General features: G+C 54.1%; 1 protein-coding gene across 6 annotated transcripts in view; it reads right to left on the bottom strand.

Annotated features, from left to right (window-relative positions):
* CBFA2T2 (CBFA2/RUNX1 partner transcriptional co-repressor 2) overlaps positions 1 to 21,147 on the bottom strand; it is a 59,661-nt gene that overhangs the window by 21,358 nt on the left and 17,156 nt on the right. Inside the window, exons 1-2 of one of the 6 annotated variants that reach the window (XM_084538466.1) lie at positions 1,752 to 1,777; positions 1,468 to 1,594 (exon numbers count right to left, since the gene is read on the bottom strand). The exons of 4 other annotated variants lie outside the window; for them this stretch is intronic. The gene's annotated coding sequence lies outside the window, so the exon portion shown is untranslated. Of the gene's footprint in view, positions 1 to 1,467; positions 1,595 to 1,751; positions 1,778 to 17,104; positions 17,358 to 21,147 lie in introns of those variants that run through there. One more of the 6 variants, XM_084538468.1, reaches the window with a different exon arrangement.

Below are 21,147 nucleotides of genomic sequence, written 5' to 3'. Positions count from 1 at the left end.
ATCTTTCTAAAACTCCCGATTTTTAGTCCAAACACATCCATTTAACGAGAGTCACGTGAGCAAAGCAGACCGTGAGCGAGGGCTGGAGTCAGCCTCCCGCTGACCCGGGGCTACAGACGAGCCAGCGGGTCTGTCCCTGGAGGCACGGCGCCTTCCCCCACTCCTCCTTCCCCATTTCAGCGTTTGGATATATTTACTCGCTCACCAACGGCAACATCCAGATGCACAGAGGATGCTGAGAAGCTCCTCAAAACGCCTGCAGGTCCCACCAGCACGTCAGCCACCTGAAATTGTGCTTCAGTGCCACCGGGGCTCTTTGGGTCACACCACCAAGATGTGTCCATGACCAAATACTCCGAGTCTCAGGACATCTGCCTACACTGGAAATGTTGATGGGTTCTCCATCAAAAAGGCTTCCTTCCAACCCCAACCGAGACCTTGGTGCTGGACGCACAGCCACCCCGGGCTCCTCACAGCCGCTGCCCCTGCCAAAGGAGACTGGGCTGGAAGGTTTGCTCTCATGGCATCTCCTTTTGAAACATTTACAAATGTTGTGTCGTTATTTTTCCAACAGAGCCTGCAGGACACAGATTGGATGTGTTTATGGCACGACGCTTGTGCCATCGAGCTGCCAAGACTTCGCAGCGCCACGCGCTAACTTGGCGCCCAGAAACAGCAAATGTCAACCTGGGGAGAGGACAAAGCGCCGCGGCCACACGGGGCGGGTGCTGGAGCTCCACATGGGGAGATGATTCACTTGGAGCAAAGCAAAACCCGAGCACGGAGATGCTGTTTTAGTCTTGGCTTGGTGCGAGAATTTCATATTCTCAAAAAGCTGATGAAGTCTGAAGAGCAGATTTCACAGCGATCGGAGTTCCAGATTTCAGATGCTGCAAAGCTTCTGGCTGGCTCGGGGACAGCTGTAGGCATATTTCAGTTTATGCTGCGTGCCCTACATACTGCGTCCCAGTTACGGACCCAGGTGTACCAGAGACCACGAGGTCCCCTGCGTGGAGAAAGGAAGAGCCAAGCTGCACCCGTCAGGGGAAAATCCGGGGCTCCGAGGGGTGCTCGGGGAGAAGCCCCGCTCCTCGCTCACCAAGGCTTGAGCTGTACGATGCAGGGACATGCCTTGGAGCAGGCAGCCTGAACACCCAGACAGATTTCATTGGGTTTATTTTCTTTAAAGAAGTCTTCTGGCTGTCGTGTTTAGTATAAAGAGAGTGTTGCTATGATAGGTAACCTCAGAAGAATGGCTAGCATTTGCTCCCATTGTAAACTGTATAAAGAAGCCGCTTTATTAATCTCCTCGTGCTTGCGGGTTGGAGAAAAGGAAAAAGGCACGAGTAAAAATAGTCACGCGTTAGGGACCATCTCAAATACTCTGGAACTGGAATTAATTCTTAAGTGCCTTTAGCAATTAGAGAGCAAACTAAGTAAAGAAAAGAAAGAAAAATGCCGCGTTACCTTCCCAGCAAAGCAGGACCAGGAGGAGCCCGAGGAGGCAGGCGGACAGCCCGGCGCTCTGCTCTCGGCTCTGCAGAGCGATGCAAAAGCAGAACCCTTCATCTGGTGGCAGCAGCTGAGCCCCGAGCTTGCAGAGAGCAAAGGGCACAGGAAGAGAGACAGCCACCGATATGATGCAGAGAACGGAGAGCTTTATACCAATTTACATAATAACGTTTATAGGGGCACAACCACCACCATACAGCTACCCCGTGTGAGCACAGGCTGTATGTGCTGGCTCGTACCCCTGCTGCCAGCTCAGGAGGGTAAAGCCTTTCCTCCTCCTTCACAGGAAAGCCATTTAAGCCAGTGGCTGAGCGTTTGGGGGGCACACCCAGCACAGACACTGGTATCTCCAGGTGTTTTTGATGCAGGTGTAGGATCCCCTTGGCTCTCTGTCGCCGGCTCAGCAGGCAGGAGGAACCTGCCTGCGCTGGCACCGATGCTGTGGCTCCTCCTGCCAAAAGCTGCACGGAGCCTGAACTGTTTCTCACAAAGCCATTCGGTGGGTGCAGGCACTCTAGCTTAGCGTGCTCCAGCTTTCTGTAGAAGTCAAAACATGAAACGCGTTGGAAGAAGTAAGGAAGAAGCACAGTGAATAGGACACGGTGCCGCACAGCCAGCTTTTTGCTTCTGCAGCTTGCAGGGTGGAGAGAGCAGTCACAAAACGAGACTTTGAGAGGTTTAACTGGAGCAAATGTTTTCACCTTTCATACAGAATAGGCAGAATGTGCCCCAAACCTGAAGAGCCACCCTGAAGAGCCACTCAAAGTGAAGATCCCCAGGTTCAGACCTGCCTCCCCGGCTGCTGTCCCGGAGCAGAGCCCAAGGTCAGGTCTGGCAGGACAGAGCCGTGGGGCACGCGGGTGCTCGCTCAGAGCCGGCCACGCAGGCACCTTCTGGAGCCCACCGAAAGGCAGAGACCTGCAAGGGCAGCTCAGCCCATCCTAAAATATTCATCAGAGCAGGTGAGATGAGCCACGCTCTAGATGTGTCTCTGTTTCCACTGGCCCTAGCACCTCAGATGACCACTCGGACTAGAGGCATAAATTACAAAATGCCTACAGGTCAGCCAGACGAGCCCTTCTAGAAACAGCCTGTTGAAGCAGAGGCTCATTTTCCCCCCATTTAAATGGGTAAAAGTCACAGGTTTAGGATAAAGCAACACAAAGCTTGTCTAAATGGTAACAGAGACCATTTGCAAGAGGGAAGCTGAGGACCCCGGTGCCCTCTCCGGTGGCTGGCACGACCCTGATGGTCTAAGGGAGTTCCTTTAACGAACCTAATATATTGTCTGGGAGAAAAGGCCAGGGAAATGGCCCCAAAACCTCCCTTCCAGCCCAACCGTGTCTGTGATTACAAGGGCCTGCTGCAGTAGGCTTGCTTTGCAGGGTTCCCTGTTGATAATCTGAATGCAAACGAGAGGCAGCATCAGTGTAACCTGACCCGATAATGTAAATAGGGTGAAATGAAATATGGTTCGCCACCTCCCCAGCTTTGGCGAATGTTTATTTTGAATAACATGCTTATCTGCTCCAACTGCTCACCATCTGTTTTCAGTCTCCACCAAGCTAATATTTTTCACATTTAGGAACTGAGAAATGGGAAGAATTACATTTAAATTTTATTAACATCTTCCCTCTGCTCTAAGGTTGCCTTTCCCTCCCCTTGACAGCTCTAAGCCATCTGCAGAGCACCTTTGCGGCTCTCCAAGGCTTGCAGATAACCTCTCATCTGCATGCAAAGCAACAGTGCCGCTACTCAGACTTTAGCAGACGCTGCTTACGGCTGCTCCATCGCAATCTCTCCATCACCTGCTTCCAGGCAGCTCCCCAAAGCTCAAAATGAAATGACGGCGCCTAGGAAAGACCCAATATTTTATCTTTTTGCAGCATCACTGCATCAGAAAGTGCTGCATGGGAAAGGCAGAAAATAAGCATCAGAAACGAGGCAGCTGATGCAGCAGCCCGAGGAAGACGAGGAGGAGTGGGCTAAGTCCTCACTGGGGGGGAAGACAGAGAGTGAAGAGGTCTGGAGTTAGGAGGTTACATTGCTACACGACTACTGACATCTATCTGCATTTAGGGTGGCTTCCAGAGGTCTCCTTGGGTCAATAAATGAGAACGTACAGCCAGACCTGGGGGACAGGAGCATGAAACGGGTCGGTGGCAACGGTGGTCAGCCGAGTCCACTCGCTCCTGTCCGCCTGCCCCCGCGCCGAGTTGTATAAGACGATACTACAGCATCTGTGGCAGCGGGTAGCTTATGGTGCTGCAGGGATACTTCCTCCACTCAACGCCATCAGCCTATTTTTACACTGTTTTGCTTGGGTTTATAGCACATCTAGGCTCCTGATCTGCGAGATGCTGTGGGAGTGGAGAGGACTCGGCACCTCGCAGGAGAGCCTCGCATCGCTCAGGAGGGAGCTGCTGAGTCTGGGACAGGCATTTTATAAATCAAAAATAAACGCGTGTAGCTCCATTGCCATCTATTTCTCTCCCACACACAGCTGTTTCACTTTAAATCTCAATTCAATACGAAGCTTGGATAGGAGAACTTGAAAGAGCAAAGTATTTTATCGTTCGCAACCAGTCCAGAAAGCAGTTAATAAGGGAAATAAGATTAATAATTTATTCCTGAAGGCAGACTGCAGATCGTTATCTGTCTTGCCCTTCAGTGATTTTTATAAAAACCTATTAATGTTCCTGACTCTACAGACTCATCAGTAGCCCAAGTTGGACTTTGCAGCAATTCTCCTCTGCTCTGCTCCCAGCCAGACGAGATGGATCCATACCGGAGCCAGTGGTGCAAACCAAGGGCTGCAGAAATCCACCCCACGAGCTATTATCGCATCTAAAATCCCCCACAGGCTTGGTCAGGGGCCCCCAAATTCTCATAGCCTTGCTTGTGCAAGGAAATAAACCAGCATGGTACCCCCACACCAAGGAACAAGTGGACATGTTGCTCAGGGACATGATTTAGCAGCAGACTTGGCAGTGTTGGCAGGTTGATGGTTGGTTTTGTGATCTTAAGGGTCTTCTCCAAGCTAAACGAGTCTATGATCCTATGAGTAGGTACTAAGATGGTGAAAGCTGGCCGCACAGCCACCTACACCTGGCTCAGCAGCCTCCCAGGAGCTGGGGCTGCTTACCAAGAAGCCGTCTCCATCCCTGCCCTCCCTGCACGGCTCACACCCAGCAAACACATTCGGGGACTTGGATATCAGGAGCTGGCTCCGAGCTTCAGCTCCCTGGCACCAAAACCAAGGCAGCAGCCAGGATTTAGCCTTCAAGGTGGAAAGGAAAGCGCTGTGGGGATCAGGAGAGCACTCCCCCCCAGCCACCCCCGGCACGGCTCAGCCCACCCGGCCGGGTTATAACCAGGGCCTCATCAGGGCCAACTGCATTTGACCAATGTCCAAGCAACTAATGAGACTAATTAAACTAACCAGCCAGACAATTCTGACAACCAGGGATGAATTAGTCCCCAAAAGTCCCTGCCCGCCACACGGCCCTCCCAGCACCCCGGCTGCGTTTGGGCGCGGAGCTCTCCAGATGGGAACATCTGCCTCTCGTTTGCCACGGGGAAGAAAACACGAGGAAGATTAACAGCTCCCGAGCCCGGCGGAGCCCAGACACAACAAGTACAAAAGGGATACGACTTAGAAAGAGTCTCGGAGCAACAGCTTGGTGTCAGGTTTTGTGTTTTTGAAATGACCATTTTGTGGGACTGGTTCATACACAGAAAGGTCGCGTCTGGAACAAAGAGGCCGAGTTTCACTTATAGCCAACGCTGTGCACAGCGAAAGCAGGAATTGAGTTATCTGCACTTTACAGGGGTGACATAGAGCACTTCTACCATCTCTGCCAATCTTTTGGCATGAGGGCATTACAGAAGTTGGCTTTAAGGGCTTGTCCCCAAAGGCCTGCTCTTTCCAGCCTCCGTTTTGTGTGCAAGGCGGCCTCTGTGCCTCAAGGCCAAAGCCCCCAGCACAACACTGGAGTCTTGCAACCTTCCTCCCCCTCCTCCATGCTCCTCAGGAGCACGTCTTGGTTACAGAGGTACCCATTTAGAACAACCCCAAAGCTCTTCTTACTCCTAATTAGCGGCCTAGTTTTTGGTACCTATTCAATGCCCACCAGTTTTAGCAGGCTTTCAGCACAAGCCCTCTCTGGAGAAGCCAGCCTGCTGCACAGGGTACTAACAGCACGAAATCAATTTCATCCTCCCGTCTGTTAAGGTAGGACTGGAGTTTCACAAAGCCAAACCTTCGGTATGGGTGAGACTGCCTTCAAAACTTGTGCAAGTACTGCTTTTAGAACAAAGCTGGGCTAAGATCTGCTGAAGGTAAATGAAACTCATTTGTTATGAGGATTCCCCTAGGTTCTATCGAACACCTTTGCGCTATAATCTGCAGTGTGGAAATGTTTTTTCTTCCTGCTTACATAAAACACTACAGACTAGATAAAGATACAACTTCCATACCTGTAAATGGGTGACCCGAAAAGGAGAACAGTCACTAAAGCAAGCTCAAACTTTTGTAAATGTTTTCTACCTTTGCAAAGGCTTTGAGACCGCATTTAGGATATGATTTTATCTAGCACTCATAAACCCTTTTAAAACTTGGACTGCTTGCCATTTAACAAGCGGCTCCACCCTTCTCCTGCTTCCCAGATGGAATACATATGCGCTGAGCTCCATTTTGTTACCTTCCCCTTCAACGCAGCAGTATCGGAGAAGTGACAGTATAGCCCAGGGAGCAGCATTTAATTGGCATCCTCTTATTACTAATTAGCTCTGAGGGGCTCTCCACAGCTCCTAATGGTCAATAGAAACGGATCCGCTGATTTATATGGGCTCGCTGCAGAAAATTACGAGATGCTGGTGCAGACTTGGAGGAGCAGCCCCGGCAGGAGAAGCAGCCCACGGAGCAGCCCGCGTGGGGCCGGTGGCACGGAGGCCGTCTCCAGCTGCAGGACGGACTCACCCCGGCACGGGCACGACGAGCAGGGCATGCACAATGTCGGCAGCGCCCAGGGAAGGGAACCTTCAGGCAGCATTTCTGCAGCAGCAGGGCTGTGATTTTGCAGCACTGTTCCTAGGAGGCTGAACAAAATCCCGGCCTCGGCTACGACGCTGCAGCAGCGCTCGCCGCCGATGCAGCCCTTTCTTTGTGCAGGGCTGCTGCAAAACGTTCGGGTGAGCACTGAGAGTGATGTTCCCAACCCAAGCACCTTGCCTGGTATGCACAGGCTGTAGCAGGGAGCATCGGACAGCTCATCTGTCTTGCAGACAGATCCTGCAGCCTCCACCCTGCGAGTTTGGTTCATTGCTGGAAGCAGAAAAAAAGCCACAATGGTCTGCTCTGAGCTACCAGGCTGCTGACCCTACTTTTTCACTGCCCATTTATTCCCCAGATCTTAATTTGAGTAGGAAAAATAAAGTTGTGGAAGAGAAAGTGATTTTCTAGCCAATTCTGTAAGAAATTTAGCAGATGTTGAGAAAGATGCTGTTTCTAGGTCACTGCAGTGAGCCCTTTTGCTTAAGGGCTTCCCACCAGCGGTTCCTCTCTCCTCACTACGTGATGAATCCTTGCCTGCCCAGGATCAGTCATCCGGGAAGCTCCCTTTGGGGAAAACCTCATGTCAAGCAGGGTCCATTTCATTTGCTGGTGCATTGTTAACCTCCGCGCTTGCAGACTTGCCGTTTCAAATGAAAGAGATCGAGGTCAAACCACTTGCCTCTGCATCATGACACGTGGCCACCGTGCTCCGTCCCAGCTGATGTTTGCAGAGCCGCTGGGTTCCTGGCAAGCCTGTGCCTGCTTTGCAGGGGTTGAAGCAGAGAAGCAGGCAGCCCATGCACCGGCACGAGGCTGTTCTGTTTCTGCAGAAGCTCCCACCCACCCTTAAGAGGATCTTTCTGACCAATGTGTCCAGCATAGCAAATCCTCATGGTGCAGCCCCGATGCTCCTGGCTGCAGACTGCCACCTAAATCCCCCTCCGACTTCCAGCACACCAGGAGGGAAGTCGCTCATAACTAGGATAGCTTTAGGGAGCAAAACTGCAGGTTTTCAGCTGCACTTCCAAGCGCAGCTGAACCAGGAGGGACAGCTAAAACACCTCAAGGATGGGCAACGTGGGCACCAGCTGGGCAGCGCCAGGGGCAGCACGCTGCAGGGCATGCCCCTGCAGGGCCTGGGCTGGGAGAAAGCTGCTGAGGGCAGGGTTTCTTTAAAATAAGAGGATGGATCGAAAGCCACAACCAACTCTTCTTAAAGTCATCGAGTAATTGAAGATTTCAGATTTTTTAGCCTAATGATCAAAAGATCCACAGGAGGATTGTTTAAGTCAGAAGCTTCAAAACAATGATTCAGGGTTGCATTCCTCTTCCCTTTCTCCTTCTCCCAAGCTCTACTGCTCAGTGATTTGGTTCCCATCATTATAAATCAACCTAAAAAACCACCACTGACTGCAAAAATAGCTAGCACTGAGCAAACCTGGATTTCTTGAGGCATCACAGATGCCACTGAGCATGCAGGGACCTGAAGCTAACGAGAATGGCTCCAGCAGGTCTGGTGTCTAAGGGGTGAGGGTGTCTGATGAGTAGGAAATACTCAGACTGAACAATAGAGGAACTAAGATAAAAAAGGTCCACGCCTATGAGGCAGACCCAGAAATACCAGCACCCCAAGCAGCACACCAATAACACCAAGTAAAAAAGCACAAGCACTTCTTTAAGAAGTGAGAAGATCTCAAGGCAGAAGACCACCATCTGTACCAATCTGCTAGACCACAGAGAGGCAAAGGTAATACCAAGGCCGCCTGAAGCTATTACCAAAAGCCTCAATTAAACTAGAAAAAGCCAACCCATTTGTGAAGCACAGAGCAGGGCAGGTGCAAGTCCTGAAGCTCATCGTGGTCAGGTGAAAACAAAGGTCTTCTTTGCCAGAAGAAGAAAAAACATCCAAACTCTGCCCAGAAGGAGCAGCCACATAAAGACAAAGGAAAAACGGCTGGAGGAGCCCCCTTGGGTCCCTGGAGGATGACTCCGATGGGCTGCTCGGTCCCATCGCAGGGCCCCACAGGGCTGAGGAGCAGGAGCTCAGGCACTGCCAACCAGCCCCAGGGCTGACACTCCACTAAATGGGACTTAAAACCAGGTCTCCATGACACCAGAGGCCTGCAGCATGCTGGAGGGGGGCAGAAGTCATTTCCACCCCTGGCATTAACAATTTCGTGCAGGTGCCCAAGTCCCAGGGGAGGGCCGCAGGCAGGACCTGGCCAGCCGGGGCTCTGCCCCTTTCCCTGAAGTGCCTCATCCCCTCGGGTGCTGAGCACGGTACCTGCAGCCCCACAAACACTCCTGATCAACGACAGGCACGGGATCCAAGCCAAGAAGATATTTGTGAGAAAATCTCCTCACATCCCCACCCAAATCACTCTTCCCTTCGCCCTGCACCCAGCCATAACCCTGTCGCGCTGGGCCCTGGCAGCAAGGCACGGGGGGCGGATTTTAAAGGCATCCAAGAGAGATGGTGTGGGTGGGCACCTACGGGCCTGTAAGGCCTTTTGGAGCCAAAGCCCCACACAAGCAGACGGACACCACACAGGCATGATTGGTGCAGGCAGAGGTGTCCCACGGACAGCCCTCGGGGCTCCAGAGCTCCTCAAGGGATGGAGCGAAGGGGTGGGCTCGGCCCAGCTCCCAGGGGACAGGGACGTACACGGGGTGGCTGCTGATGCACTTGTTTCCAAATCATCATCCTACACACAGCACAGAAAGGGCTTCAAGCTCCTGGGTCTGCCACAAACGAGTCAGCAGTGAGCTGCTCGCTGTCACCTGGTGACAGAGGTTAAACAAGAAGCGTGACCACCACAACTGCAGACGAGGAAAGAGACGGCACCCCACACACCAACAAGTGGAAAAAAAAAAACGAGAAACATAAAAAGCAAGTTTGTTTTAAACAACTATCCTCCCCCCAGTCACAGCAAGGCCTGTGACACGGTGCCTATAAATTCCCTCTAATGATGCAGCAGCCAGGCAGGGCCCCATCTGTGCCTGGGCACAGGTGAGACTTTTCACTATGGTGCAAGTGCAGGCTGCCTTTCAATTACACTCACCAGCCCATTAGGCAAATGACATTTGCATATGAGAGGAGAACTAGAAAGTCACAAAACAGGCCCTGAAGTAGAATATGTTTTATACCTACATGCAGGCGCCGCTGCTCAGCCCAGGGCTGCGCCTGATGCTCTCTGGGTTTCTGCCGGGGCGCTGGTGTACTTCTGGGGACAGGCATCTGCGTGCCCTGCACCCCCATCTCCCTAAAAATCCAGCCGTTTCTGTAGGGCTCTGCATTGTTTTTGGGTCCTGTCCTGCAGCGGGCTGGAGAACAGATGAAAATATCACAGGCTCAAAAGCATTTAAATAGATTGCACCTGGGTTTCAGTCCCGCACTCGGGCAGGGCCGAGCACTGCGCAGCACTGAGCGCCACGACTATTTCCAGCACCCCAAGGATGCACAACCAGCACACGCTGCCCGGCGGTATGGGATTACACCGGTGTCCGATGTCACCGAGGGCATTTGCGTGGAATAAACAGTCCTGCTCAGGTGATCCCAAAGAATTAATCTGCCTACAAGTACTTTTTTTTTTTTTTCTCCTGGTGAGTTTATGCAAAACAGACACAACCCAGCTCATCTCCCAGAATCCAGATGGCACTTGCAAACCTTGTCTGTGTATCAAATGTTGTTTTTTAGATCAAGTGTCCCTGGTTGACAACACAGAACTTCATGATGCTATCTTTAGAGAGACTCTTCTGCACAGAAACACCCTTTGAGCATACGTTACAGGGAATATGCTACTGCAGCTCCGTGTTTTCAGCGGACGGAAACGTGGCTGCCCCCGGGAGCCCACACAGCCCAGCGCACACCGAGCCTGGCTGAAGATGAAGGGTAACCCAGCCCTGCCGCCAGCACCGAGCCCCTGCGAAAGAGATCTACCAACAAGTTAAGATTGCAGAGCAAGGTTCACTTCCAACGCTGCAGAGACGCAGGATGAGCCAACGGCAAACGCCACACGCACGGAAGAATTACGCTTCCCCCAAACCCTACTAAATGACTTAAAGTAGCTGAATACAGACAGCAAATCCAAGCTTTTGTTCCTTCATTTCTCCTGGAGGGTTGGAGATGCCTCCCCCACTTTGCCATTCACCTAAATACAAGGGCCCAGTAACAAGCTGGTGATTTACTTCCCCAACGTCTTAATTTCCTCCTCCAGATTTCATGCAAAGATAAAAGCAGCTCAAGCAAAGTACTGTTTTTAAGCACTCCGTTAATAAAGAACATAACTCCAAAACTTTCTGTTTCACATACTCCTGAGATGGTAACGTTTCCCTTGATACAAAAGTAGTAGTAGTTGTTAACAAAACACCCCCAAACCCTCACCTTGAGGTGTTTTCTATGCTCCTCAGCTCCAAGATCAAGAAAGCAATCATGTGAAAACGCCTGAAAAACCAACCCTGACCTGTGCATGCTGCCACCGGGCAGCACAACAGCATTACATACGCTGGGAGAAGACAAAGAGGCTGCAGGCACAGAGAAGGTTACGGCACAGCTCATCTCCCAGACCAGAAGGTGACACCAGCGGCGGCGGCTGAAATAACCCATCTCACCCGCTGCTGAAAAGAACATTTCAGAACAGCGACATCAGGTAAAGCAGCTTCTTCTGAAAAAGAAAGTGATCCAGGAGGTAGCTCCTTCCATATTGCAGGCATTCACAGTAAACACCATATGGCCTGTTAATTTAATTAGGGAGAAGAAACCCCCTAAGTTTGAGATTTGACTTTGAAGGGTTTAAAACAAGTCTGAGGAAAATTGCTCAGGATACTGCGTGTGGTTGCTTTACTGGCTCCATCCATCCTGCTGACCCCATCACCTGGCGACTCACCTTAAGGGGCTTTTTTGTTGTTTTTGTTTTCTTTTTTACAAGCCCACTGCCAGATGTGCACAACCTGCCCCGCGCTGGGCAGCTCGGCCAGGGTGGGGCTGCGTCAGGGAGGAGGCACGTGCAGCAGGTGATCCGACTGTAAAACCCCTCTCCTCAGGTGCCAACCCGAGTTTTATTCTGAGTCCTTCTCACGAACCACAGCGGTGGAGTCCCCCATCAAGGCAGGGTGCTCCTCGGGGTGGAGGGCAGCTGGACAAACACCAAGGAACCTACGGGAGACACACAGCCTCCGGACAAGCCTGGTCCTTGCCTGTAGGAAACTTCGCACTCCTACTCGTGAGGTCAACCAGCCAAGCCCCGGCTGTTCCCAAAGACACGGACACAAATAACCACTTGCCTCAGCATCTTCCAGCCTAGCAAGAGGGATGCTTTGCCCACAGATGCTGCGTTATCTGAACAAAAAGGCTTCTCTGTTTTTAACACACCTTCCAGTGAGCAGCTGGGGGAAAATGGGAATTCCCTTCTCAGACTTGGGAAGAAAGCAAGGCCAGAGACCGACCGACCCAAGCATCCTACTACAGTTCCTCCACTGGAAGGGAGTTCTAAAGACTGAGCATAACCTGGAAAAAAAAAAATAAGAAGGAAAGTAAAAATAGTCCGTAACAATTTTCCTTAGTTTTGCTTCAATCTGGACAGTTACCAGTTCTTAACAGGTTGCTCTAAGGACAGAAGAGAACATCTATGGTCTTCTCTGGGCAGATTCAGATACATTTATGGGTGTCAGCAGTGCAGGGGCACGAGCTGCCCAGGGCATCAGCAGCAAGGAACAATGCAGACCCTCAGGGAGGTGGCTGCTGGGGCACTCCAAGAAGGCAAAGGCAAGGGTTGTTAAACTCACCGATCCTCTACAAAACAGCCTCTCAGGCTGCGATGGCTGAGGCTCACGGGGTGCGGAAGGGATTTCTTCTCCAGCCAGCCCGCTGAGCTCCTGGCAGCGCACCCAACAGCTCGTCCGGGTGCTCTGGAGAACATCAGCCCCCAGCGAGCTGCTCAGCCAGGAGCCATCAGCTGCGATGCTGCAGCTTCAACAAACTCCTCCTGGGAGACCCAGCGCAGCCCACGGGACACCCAAAACTCCTCCGTAGGAGCACACAATCCACCCGTCCTCCTTCTGGACTGTCCTGCTTTCAGCTAGGAACCACCGGGCTGCCCCATTGCTGCTCTGGAGCGAGAAACCCAGAAGAGATTCGGGGTTTGGGTCCCGTGCAGCCTGTACAGGGGGAAAACAATCCTGCTCCCAGAATCTGGCAGCCTCGATTTGCGTGTGGTTTCCCTTCAGCTCCTCTCAACGTTTGATAACACGAACAAATTAACAACCAACCTGTTTGTTTTTTTCCTTCTCTATCCAGACCCACGTTGGGATCTGCTCGTTTGTTTTATAGGTGTGGCATAGAAGCATGCCAGGCAGACGGGTTTCCCATTTTCTGATTACAAAAAAAAGCAAACAAAACCCAACACCAAACACTGCAAACCATCAGACTTTTTCCTGCTAGCCAGGGACCTCCTCTCAGGACACTGCAAAGATTTAATTTACTGCCACTTGCCCTCTGGCTATTTTACATTTATGGGGTGGGGGCTGAAGAAAGGAAGGAGGCAGGGGCAGGGTGTAATTAGCTCTCCTTGTAAAATGTTCATCGCAGTTGTAACAGTGCCTGGGATGCAGAGCCTATCGGGGGCTTAATAGATTTCAGGGCATTGTTCTTCGGGAGTGAAGTGTGTGTGGGGTGGGGGGAATAAAAAAAAAAGGGAAAAAAAAATCAATAAGTGGATCCTACTTCTTGCCACAACCCCATATGGAAGTAATCAAGCACGAGGGTGGCAGCTGGGGCCAATAACAGTCACCTGCAGTTGAGGGACATGGGGGTTTCGGATGGGTTTTTAATGCTAATTTCCTCGGGAAACAATGAGGGAGCGAGCGGGGCGCAGCAGACGAGGGCGGCTGAATAGGGACCAGCCGGAACAATGGCTGCACCTGGTGCTGGGCGCAGCGGCACAGAGCCGGCACGCGGCAGCAGCGCACGGCACATCTGTTCCCCCACAATCAGCCGCTCCCCCGACGCCCCGCCAGCAGCCCAAGCCAGGCGAGGGCTGTCAGCGCGCCCGGCTTGCCGCAGAGCAACAGGTTGGAGTCGTGGCGAGGCTGCAGCGGGCTCTGCGCATCCTCATCCTCATCCTCATCCTCCTCTTCCTCCCCACCTCGGCTGCGGTGGCTCAGTGGGGGCGCGTTATTGATGCCTTGGGGAACTGGGTGTTGCTTTTTTTTTTTGTGTGTCCTGTTTCTGTATGGGAAACGGGCTCATGGACCTCCCCCAGGGCTGGGGGAAGCCCAGCAGCAGGTCTGCAGCAGTGCTGGTTCTTCAGAGCGGTCTCGGGGCCGGCCCCCTTCACCCCCACACCTCCCGTCCTGCCTCTGATGGGAAGGATGGGAGCCCCACGGCTGGGAGCCAGCCCAGGGAATTCAATGCACGTTATCCTAAAGCCTTAAGCTTATAGAAATGCCACTGTACCGCCCCTATAAAGGCCGTGATAGTTACACTTTAAAATGCTTTGAAACCTCTGAAATTGCCATTGTCCTTTCGCACGTAAGCGGCTGACACGGAGCGGTGGGAAGGTCGAGGTCCTGCCTCACCGAGCTGGGAACCAAACCCAAGCCTCTCCGCTCAGCTGAAGGCTCGCTGCTCACCAGTTCCTCCCAGCTCCTGCTCTCCACAGCCGCCTGGTTTTCCAGTTCCCACCAGGAGCAGTTCCCCGAACACCCCGTCGATTAAGACAAAAACTTTAATGGGCTCCCAGAAAGCTGCGGGGATGCTGTCCCCAGGGACCGCTCCGGAATTTCTCTCAAAACCCACTTCATACCTAGCCCCTGACAAGCAGCCCAACATGGAAATGTTCACTGGATGCTGGGATAAAGCAAAGCTGTCAATCTGACCCAGAACAAGCCAGCACTTTTATGATGGGGAAAAACCCACCCAGCAGCAGATTACGACCACCTCCAGTTGAAGACACCAGCCAGCGCTCCCTTACACCCATTTCGTATGCCCAAGTCCTCAGCTGACTTCATTCAGCTGTCCAGCTCTGCTGTAAACATTGTGCATGCACGTCAAGCAGATCTTGGTTTTTGTCCAAACCCTAAAAAAAAAAAATAATCAGAGCTGGAAAAAGCAAGAGCCACCTGGCTCGCCCATCCCAAGGCAGCAGTGCAGAGGAGCGCTGCCCCCTGCGAAACGGCGCCCACGGGGCAGCGAGGAGCTGCCTCGAGAGCTCGGTCTGGCTTCTGGGGTCAAACCGTGTCCTTTCCCTCTTGCACCAGTTGTTGCAGAGCGACGAGCAGCAGCGCCCCGTGCTCTCTGAAATGGAGGTGAGGCGATTTGGGACTGGCACAAGACCCACCAGCAAGGCTGCAGCGAGACAGGAAAACCTCTCCTGGGGGCACGGCTTCAGTAAGGTTAAGAGGAACAAAACAGGAAAAACCCCAAGAGCCTGACCACAGGTTCCCTTCGGTTTTGGCGGGTTGCACAGCCAGCAGATGCAGCCTGCAGGGTCACGGAGGCCGGCAGGGTGACACTGCCATCACCCCGCAGAGCAGGGCCCAGCAGCACCGCTTTGGCCTTTTCACTGTTAAATGGGGTTTCTGCTCTTTTTCCTAGGGGCCCTCCTCAGGTTAACCATTTGTTCTCCTTGCCCTTAGCGATTTTTATCCCTCCTCAGAGCCTTCCCACCCTGCCCGCAGGCACTGTCTGCCCAAACTGCCCCGGCTTCGCCTCCTCCCCTTGTTCCACATCTGGGCTCCCTGGGGCTGGCAGCGGCTGGGACCGAGGCACCTACGGGGGCCCTCAGCCATCCCGACCGAGCCAGGGCACTTCCCCACATCAGACAAGACTTCTCCTTCTCCGGATTAAAACTGAAAATCGTGTCATCCAGCAGGCAGCTCTGAAAACGGCTTCGCTCGGATGCGCTGCCCCATCCCCACACAGCCACCCCCAGCAGCCACCCAGCTCCACGCCACCCCCTCCCCACCCACACCCCACCTCCTTCCCTTTAGTTTTCCTCTACAGGACCCGCAAATGGAAAAAAAAAGTTTCCCCCAGGCAAGAAACCAGCCAATTAGTTGTCGGACGGCCAAATTACGCCGTGCCAATGCCGGTAAAACTTCCGTCTGCTTCGAGTCCCCTGGAGCAGCTGCTCCTGCACCAAGCCGGGCAGCCTGCAAGCTTGCTGCAGTGGGGCTCCTGGCGGAGCACAGAGCTCGGCTTTCAGACCCTGTCACAGCCCGCAGAGCCTCCCGGAGGTTTGCTGGTTTTCTTTCCTCCTTTGTGCTGCTGCGCTGTGAGACGCTCAGCCCGCAGAGCTGCTGCCTGCCTGCTCCCCGGGGACACGGGGACACTTGGCGAGCGTTTAACGTGTCTGGAAGCAGGCTCGTAACATATTCAGAAATAAAACAGCAAAAAACAACGGCCACCAAGCCATACCTCCGCCCTCTGCGAACTCCAAGAGCAGGAAACCCTCGAAGTGGGAAGGCAGCGCTCCCTGGGGAAGCCCTGCCACTTGGCACAGCAAGAACCAGCCTGGACAAAGCACCAGCAAGCGCACAAAAGAGGAAAAGAGGAACCATCCCGCACGGAGCACCTAGCACGCCGCCTCTCTTCCTCTCCGCTTCCACAGCGAGCGACCCCCCCCTCCCCTCCCGGCACATTTTGGCTCCCCAAACTTTGCTTTGGGCACCCCTCCCATGGCAAAGCGCGCCGCAGGGGCAGGAGCAGCCGGGTTGATTTCCCGGGGATATTTCGTGGAGCAGCCACCCAGCCCCGTGCCGTGGAGGGATGCTCACATCCCGCAGCTCCGGAGGGCTGGAGGAGCGTCTGCTGCTGCCCGACCTTCCCAAAAAGAATGGGGTGGGGGGAGACAGGGGGAAGGGCAGGTTTAAAATACACCTGTGGGGTCGGGAGATTTCGGCGGAATAAGGCAGGGTGCGAGATGCAGCAGTCTGCAGCCCGGCAGTGAAAACGTCAGGGCAGGGAGGTCTGCTCCTGTACCACCGGCTTGATCCGGGAGATTTACATGCTGGGAGCATCACTTGCTGCTGGAGGAGCGCAGAGACAAAAAGGAGCGTGCTGACACAATGCAGAGCCGCGCTGAAAATACGGGGAAAACTGAGGAAACCTGGGGGCCGACGGAAAAAATCCGTCTCTGCAGGTTTCCCCCCGGCTCCAGCATTAGCACGCACCAAGGGGAGGCAGACCAGGCGTAGTGGAAAAACCACATTTTGCTACAACACGCACAAACCTCCCCGGCTCTCCATTTCCCCAGAAAGCACCGAATCCTAGCCTCGTGCTTGGGGGGGATTAAAAACGATTAAAAAAAATAAAATAAAAATTAAAAAAAAACATTCCACAGCCCCGCAGCGCGAGCCCTCCCGCAGCTCTCCCCCCGTGGGCTGGGTGTTTTGCCAGCTGTGCAGCCCGTGCAAGTTTTCCCCCGCTCCCCCCTCGCCCCTACCTGCGGCGGGGTCGGGGTGCAGGCAGACCCCATGGCACGGCACGGCGAGGCAGCCCGGCCGCCCCCCCGTCGCGTTTAAAAATAGATTGCTTACCCTAAGCGGCGAGGTTAGCGCGATCCAGCTGCTGGTGAACACACCTAGTTTCTTCGCAGTATAAATAAAAAGGGCTCTTCCTCCCTCCGCCGCTCTTAATCCGGGAGCGCAGGCTGAGCCCAGCCTTCCTTCTCCTTTCATTAGCTGGACATGTGTCAGGTCCCTCACATCTGCGCTTTCTCACCGCCTGGAGCCGCCTGTCCGGTTCCAGGGAAACACAGATGGATCCCAGATGGGGAGGTCCTGCCAAGCAGACCGGCTCCCACCTTGCCAAACGCCCCGCTCCAGGCGCGCGCCCGCGGCCGCCTGCCCGCTCCCTGCCTGCGCCGCGCTGCCCGGGCTCCCGGCCAGCTGATGTCACCCAGCGCGCACCTCCCAGCGCCTGCAGCCCACCAGGATGCTGCTGACGGCCGGCGACAGCCAGGGCTCTGCGAGCAGGCTGCCCCTTCCAGCGGAGATCGCCCTGCATCGGGCCGGGAGGAGCCTTTGGTTTCCTTTTTTTTTTTTTCCCTGTAAGCCAGAGCGGGGTACGCTGTCGGGCGAAGCAGCGAATTGATTTCCTGAAGGTTTCCCCGCGCACGTAGATCGCTCATGTGAAGTCCCCCGCCAGCCCCAGCCACGCAGTTCGCGGCGCTGGAAAGCCGGCATGTGGTAGCAATTAGGAGCAACAACAAGATAACAAGATACTGATGTTGCAAGGGTACCAAACGAGGACTGGAAAATTCAAAGGAAGCGCAATTAAATGTGTAACGTATTACTCAGATCGAAGAGGAAGTGTTAAAGGAAAATGTAAATCCTAAATGTTTTATACATGGAGTAAAGCCCACGAGGGATTTCACAGCACTAACAGAGCAGGCTCGTAAAAGAAACCCTCTGGACACCGCTGCAGACCGTGCCCCCCCCACACCCCGCTGTAGCGCCCAGGCTCCGCAGCTCTGCCACCTACAGCACCCGCCTTGGTGGGCAGCCCCCAGGGACCCCCCCGCACACACACACACACACACACACACACACACACACTGCACCCCCCCAGAGGCCATGCAGGCAGCTGGGAGGGGAAAGGCCGTTTGCCTTTTGCTTGCAGCAAATCTCCTGCTCCGCAGCCCGAGCGGGGAGCGCGCGGGCACGTTGCAAGATGTGAGGAGGGATTCACCGCACCAGCCTGCCTCCCTCGGAGCCGGGCAGGTTCTGGGCTCCCTGTAATCCTCCTCCTGACACCTTCACAGGCCATTGCAGCTCTCCCTCCAGCTATTTGAAAACCAGACACCGAGGTACCTTGCCAGGACAGCAACAAACTACAAGCTCCCCGCTGCCAAAGCGGAGGGACGCCGGTTTCTCAAAAGCCCAGAGACCTGCAGCTGGCTGGCACAAGCGTGGCAGGACACTTCCTGGCTCAGGAGCCCCAAACGCTCCTGGTTAGGGCATTCCCAGCACTTGGGAGCTCACCAAGCCACATCCACAGCAGCCCCCCCGCCTCCTGTGCCCCCCCCCAGCAGCTGCAGGCACCTCCCCGCAGGGCACGGCACCGAAGCGCTGCAGCCCAGAGAGTTCAGCGCGCCGGGGCTCCTGACACTTGCGATGAGGGTTGCGCAAAACCCTCCAGCTCTCAACATTTCATCAGCCGAGATGGAAAAACCATCCCTAAATTACCCAGACAATGAAGCGAGACAAAAAACAAACACAAACCAACAACAAGGAGCAGCTCCCCTTGCACCAGAATGAGCGCCGCTGGTTTCCTACGGCCCCGGGTGTGCCGAGGCGATGCCCGGCGCCTCGCGCTGTGCGGTCCCCTCACAGCTCGGCCCCAGCGCAGCAGGGACCAGGGGATGGGATGGGAAACTTCAGGCCACCCCAAGTATTTTTACGGGCTGCCTCAGGAGCTGCGGGTGCCCCATCCCTGGGGGTGTTCAGAGCCTTGGCCAACCTGGTGCAGCGCGTGGTGCCCTGCCCATGGCAGGGGGTTGGAGCCGGGTGGGCTTTGGGGTCCTTACAAACCCAAATCATTCTGTGATTTTGTGATTTTAAGTATAGCTATGATTTGACGCTATAAACCTTGGTGAAAGGCCACGTGCTCCTTGCCATGGTGCCCAGAGGGCAACTTGTACAGAACCCCGGTGCCCTCAGGAAAGGCATCCCCAGTTCTGCCCGGAGGAGCAGGATCAGGCCAGCCCCATGGCTCAGCCCCACGGGAAGGATGTGCCCTTCCACACCAGCTTGTATCGGCTCTCAAATCATCGTTACTGGAGCTGGCGCACAGCCGGGTGCCACACACAAGCCTCGCTCCTGGAAATCCATCCTGGAGAAAGCCTCCCAAACACCGCCAGGGGCTGTTCGTGAAGCAGGGGCACACAAGGCACTGAGCAGCACCCCCGAGTCAGCCCAGCCTGCCCCACGAGCACCCAAAAACCAGAGCCCAGAGCCCTGCGACCCACGGACAACGCAGTGGAAAGACGGAGGGCAGCAGCTCGGGAAATTGCTTTCCCCGACGCCGCGTTAATCGGCTTCTGCTTTCTTCTTGTGGGAACGCTGCATGGAAAGAACGATGCAAACGGAGTTTGAACACTGCGAGCTATTGATACCTGCTGCTAAGTGTGGTTTTTGAGGAAAGTGAGGAAATCTGAAATATTTTCCCAGTTTCCAGTGGAATTTTTATGCCTATCACGGCCCATTTCCACAGCGAGCACCAGGGACCCGAGCTGCTCGTGATGTCTCCTCAGTCCCACCCGGCTCTCGGGGCACGCTGCGGCTGTGCTCTCTGCCTGCTGTGCTCCTACCTTGGAAAGCAGCTTCACAGGCCCTCGTGGCAGGCCTGGAAAGCCTTTGCCATTTGAAGCTGACCGCTTTCCACCGCGCAGAAAATAAATCCAAACGCACCAAGGCAGCCAAAGCCATTTATCAAGCTAAATGGAAACTGTAAATTCATGCTAACTGCAATCCGATGGAAACCAGTCGGGATCCTCCTCCTCCTCCGGGCTCAGGTTTGGCAGGCGGCTCACACGGTTTTTTGCCTTCCTTACGCCGTCCTCACAGGCAGCTGGAGCCGGGCCGGGCGCGCTCCCTTCGAAGGATGCTGGAGGAGCATCCCCCCGGCGGCCCCGAGCGGAGATCAGAGCTCCCCATCCCCAGCCAATTTCTCACGTTTAACAAACATCCTCTTTTCAATACCTCCGTTCTTTAAATTAGCACATGGCAGATTACGTTAACGAGCTTAATTTGTCAAGTAAATCTAATCATATTGCCTGCTTCAGCGGGGAACAGGAGCAGCGTTCAGCGTTTGTGCCGTGTCAATTCTGCCTGGAGAGGGGAAAAAACATGCACCAAAAGCTGGCCTTAACTGAAATAGCAGAATTTATACCCAGAACTATGATCAAACACCAAGGAAAAAACAGCAGCGGCAAAGGTTCGACAAATTAGGCACAACCTAATCAAGTCACCAAAACTTTACTTACGGCCACTGATTTATGGCTGGGGGGGGAGGAAGATAAGAGACCTGAGCGCCGGCTGCCCTCCTCCTGCACTGGTAAAGAAGAAACACCCAGGAGGTGATGTCATTAAAAAAAAAAGAGAGGGGGGGGAATGGAAACAACCAATTCCCCCCTCTAACACCCTCACTGATTAGAAATCCAAGTCTCTGTAATTGTCACGGGCATTTAAACCAAACACAGAAATGCGGAAAAAATGAGTAATGCTGCTTGGAGAGAGGAGAGCCCGGCCTGCAGAGGATTAGGCCTCGCTCGGCAGCCCTGCAGCCCGGCAATATTTTCCAAAGGGCAAGGTCAAAAGGTGCAAAATCAACAGCGGCGCCGCGGAGGTTCGCGAGGTGCCCCTTGGACGCCGAGCTTCAGGCTCAGCCGAGGCGGCCACCGCCCTGCTCTTCCCCAAACCCCCCCAGCTCCCCATCCCTCCTGCCACCATTCGCTTCCCTCCTCCAGGCTGAGACTGCTCCCCCAGGAGCTGCTTTACTTTCCTTATCTCGGGCTGCTTTACCAGGAGCCTTTTTCGCCCTTTATCATTGTTTCCCTTCCCTCCAGCCCCTGGGGACG

Source organism: Aythya ferina (genome assembly GCF_964211825.1).
Source record: "Aythya ferina genome assembly, chromosome: 16".
NCBI classification, from domain to species: domain Eukaryota; kingdom Metazoa; phylum Chordata; class Aves; order Anseriformes; family Anatidae; genus Aythya; species Aythya ferina.
This window is presented reverse-complemented; position numbering and strand designations above follow the sequence as displayed.